This window comes from Gopherus evgoodei, chromosome 4 (genome assembly GCF_007399415.2).
Source record: "Gopherus evgoodei ecotype Sinaloan lineage chromosome 4, rGopEvg1_v1.p, whole genome shotgun sequence".
Classification (NCBI taxonomy): Eukaryota; Metazoa; Chordata; order Testudines; family Testudinidae; genus Gopherus; species Gopherus evgoodei.
In genome coordinates this window covers 124,805,806-124,810,142 of record NC_044325.1, presented here as the reverse complement: position 1 = coordinate 124,810,142, position 4,337 = coordinate 124,805,806, and the positions used below count along the sequence as shown (strand labels likewise).

At 42.6% G+C, this 4,337-nt stretch overlaps 1 pseudogene; it reads right to left on the bottom strand.

Moving 5' to 3' along the window:
• Nucleotides 1–2,705: 2,705 nt before the first annotated feature.
• On the bottom strand, nt 2,706–3,618 carry LOC115651569 (annotated as a pseudogene).
• Between the last annotated feature and the right edge of the window lie 719 nt (nt 3,619–4,337).

Genomic DNA, 4,337 nt, shown 5'->3' with positions numbered 1-4,337 from the left:
AGGCACTGGAATTCCTAGTTGGTGGCAGCGCTACAAGTACTAAGCTGGTAATTGAGCTTAGAGGAATTCATGCTGGTACCCCATCTTTTGGACGCTAAAGTTCAGAGTGAGGAATTATACCATGACAGCCCTATGTAACATATCATTATAAAGATCATAATCTACTAAGTGTGTTCATCCCTTTTGTTAACATGGATTATTTTAATGTCTGGAGTTAGGAGAATAAAATATAAACGTGTATCACTGATATTGACACATTAGGTGGAGGCTATTAAGGGTGCTTCAGAATCAATGAACTGTGAATGGCTCTGTTTACCTGCATGCCTTCCTGTGTTCCTGTGGGCCAACCGAGGAAGAATATGACTGGTTGGATCAGAGTAACCCCCTTAGGGCTGCCAACTGATGTGCCAAGACTGCTTCTGCCCCTGCTTTCCCTGCCAATTTGGAACTCCAGAACCCTGCCTGGTTGTGCCACACACACACCAGCTACAAACACAGACCCAGGTCTGAACCGCATCTCAGAAACTGCAGGCTTAACTGAAAGCAGCTTAAGAAATGTTCTTGTCTCTAACACTCAAATGCCCAACTCTCAATGGGGTCCAAACCCCAAATAAATCCGTTTTACCCTGTATAAAGCTTATACAGGGTAAACTATTGAATTGATCACCCTCTATAACACTTATAGATAGATTTACACAGGTGTTTGCTCCCCGCCCTCTCAGGTATTAATACATACTCTGGGTTAAATAATAAGTAAAAAGTGATTTTATTAAATACAGAAAGTAAAATTTAAGTAGCTCCAAGTAGTAACAGACAGAACAAATTGAAATAAAAATAGACCAAGCAAAATAAAATAGAACACACAAGTCTATGCCTAATATAGTAAGAAAACTGAATACAGATAAAACCTCACCCTCAAAGGTGTTGCAGTAAGCTTTCTTTTACACACTAGTCTCCTTCTAGTGAGGGTCCAGCAATCACTCACACCCCCTGTGGTTACTGTCTTTTGTTCCAGTTTCTATAAGGTATCCTTTGGGGTGGACACTCCTCCCTGTCCCTGCATAGAATGCCAGCTACAAAATGGAGTTTTGGAGTCACATGTCCATGCATTACTGAGTTCTTTACCAGCCAAGCCACAATCCTGGGAAAGCTCAGACGCAGATTGGCATCTCCAAGTTTATAGTTGGCTTAAGTGGTTCTTGATGGGGCACTTACTGACAATAGTCTTTTCTCATAAAGCTGACCAATTGCTTCACTGAGGGTATTTAAAATTAAACAAGAACATAGCCAATATTCATAACTTTGAAAACAAAAATGATACATTCATACAAATAGGAGGAATGTATTCAGTAGATCATAACCTTTGCTAACACATGTTACATGGCATACCTAGCATAAAATATATTCCAGTCATGGCATATTTCCATAAATACTTATGGGGTGTGTCAGACTGGCGTCTTACTGTGACATGTAACAATGTCATCTGATACAAAAATCCATCATGAAGCTGGTACTTTTCCAGAAGGGGTGGAATTCCAAACAAAGGGATGTTCTATACAAAGTGGGGAAGGCAAACAATGAGTGTCTTCAGTTGGCTTAAGAGACGACCTTCCCACCCCACAAAGATACCTGCAGGCAGCTGGAAACAAAAGGACTTTAACCTCAGGGGTGAGGTAGAACAGGCTGGACCCAGGTCAGAAAAGGCATCGGACCTGAGAAGGATTTTACCTGAAGTAACAACTGGAGTGAGAAGTTAACATTTATAACTGATTTCGGAGTGTATTAAGCTTAGCCTTGCAAGTTTTGTTTTATTCAGCTTTGTGACTTACTTTGTTCTATCTGCTACAACTTAAAACCACTTAAATCCAACTTTTTATATTTAATAAAGTCACTTTTTTATTTATAAACTCAGTGTAAGTAATTGTTACAGGGTGTGGGAGGGAGGGAAGAGTTTTGTATCTCTCTCTTGCAGTGATATTGAGGGTGAACGTTTATCATTTTACCCTGTATAAGCTTTATACAGAGTAAAACAAATTTGTTTGGGGTTCAGATCCCATTGGGAGCTGGGTGTCTGCATGCTGGAGACAGGTATAATGCTGAGGTGGTTTCAGTCTGGATCTGCAGTTTGGGGTGTGTGGCCCTGACCCTTTGACTGTGTTGCAGCTGGCTAGCGCATCTGGCTCAACAAGGCAGGGTTCTGGAGGCCCAGACTGGCAGGGAAAACAGTGATCAGAGGCAATTTCAGCGTAACAGGTGACAGTCCCAATAGGGGTATCTGTGACCAAACCTGTCACACTATACACATGGATATACCCCTGAATGATGTGCCAGTCCAGCATGGGTTCCTCTCAATCTCTCCTTTCAAAGTTGTTCTACTGTGGATAACTAATTCAATAACCACTGCAACAGAGACCTGAAGTTGAGCATCTCACACTCTAGGTGGATGCCTCCAGCCACAAGCTTATAAAATCATTCTCTCTTTCTGGACCTGCTATTCTTCCTGTGATTTGTTCACTGATCTTAGTTGGGCCCTGCAGACCTTTTCTGGAATACAAACAAATTAATAATAGTAATAATAATAATAATAATAATACAATAATGAACAATACGACCACAGGCTCTGCAAAATTACATTGCAATGGGTTGGGAATTGAATTCACCTGTTTCCACTCCCCATCACTAAACATGTACAGAGTTAAACAGATTCAGGAATTGGTTAGGAGTTTATTCATAGCTCTCCTCAGGGCGTCCTTCACCTCCGTGTTCCTCAGGCTGTAGATGAGGGGGTTCAACATGGGGATCACCAGCGTGTAAAACACCGAGGCCACTTTGTCTATGTCCATGAAGTAGCTGGAGGTGGGACGTAAATACATGAAGAGGAGGGTGTCAAAAAGCAGGACCATCACAGTCAAGTGGAAAGTGCAGGTGGAGAAGGCTTTGCACTGGCCCTCAATGGAGCAGATCTCCAGGATGGTGCAGGCGATATAGACATAGGAGAGGAGGACAGTTACAAGGCTGCTCACTATAATGCAGCTCGTGAAAGCAAACATCACAATCTCGTTGATGTGAGTGTCATAACACGAGAGCTCCAGCAGTGGGGGGATGTCACAGAAGAAATGATTGATGATGTTGGAGCTGCAGAATGACAGCCGAAATGTAAAAACCGTGTTTATCATTGAATCCACCAGCCTTCCAGTGTACACCCCAGCCACCAGCTGTTTACAAAGCTGCCTGGACATGGTGATCATATAGAGCAGTGGGTTACAGATGGCCACATATCGGTCATATGCCATCACAGCCAGCAAAAGGCACTCAACATCTGTTAAAGCGTCCGAGAGATACATTTGCACAGCGCAGGCAGTGTAAGAAATGCTTTTCCTCTTAGGGCAAATTGTCGAGGAATAGCAGAGATCACAGAAAAACAAATTACTGAGGAAAAAGTACATGAGGATGTGGAGTTAGGGATCAATCATGATTAACAAGCTCATCCCCCCATTCCTCACCAGTGTGATACCATAAATCAGTAAGAACAACCAAAACGGGGACCCACAGTTCTGGATGATCTGTCAATCCTGAGAGAATGAACTCGGTTGCCTCTGAGTGATTTACTTTTTCCATATCCTCTGAACACAGATCAGGCAACTACAGAGATGTGGATAGGTGCACGGAAATTATTTGTAAGCTCAAAAAGGAGTGAGAGAAGAGGAGTGTCAATCTTTCTACCCTCTTTGGGCAAAGGGAGCTCTGTGGCTTGGCATGTCGGGTTGGGGTAAAGTTGCTTACTGTGCTAATTAAGCTTTTTGGAATTTACTTTAGCTGGTATGAAAAGCCAGAGACACAATGGAAAGCACTGGCTTCGGTGATTATGTAATTGCCTATATTTTCCAGCCAAGGAGGTTGCTCCTTTAGCTGAATGGCTAGGAGTTAGGGATGAGGCTTTTAGTGCTGGAGGTCTTCAATTCAATATCTGTTGATCCCCATGGTGTCCATTTGTGTGTGTGACTGTAATTCAGGACAATAACATGTACCTGCTGAGAAGAGAGAGAGAGAGATGTGTTCGTGTTTCCCCATTGACAGAAACTGCCAGTTTGGAGCATTCGGGATGTTTTATAGTGAAATGAGTGATCTATGGGACATGATCCCTGAAGAAAGTGGGAATACCTGAGCTCAGAGAGCCATAACACCTAATTAATACATTCAGTGAACCAAAGCCACCTCGGTGTAATTAGTGCCCTGGGGATTAATTGGCCCATTCTTTTCTACCATGTTATTAAATGATGCAATTTCTACCAGGCTTGACTACATCCCTAATGATGCATGATGTCTCTCCTCTTCCT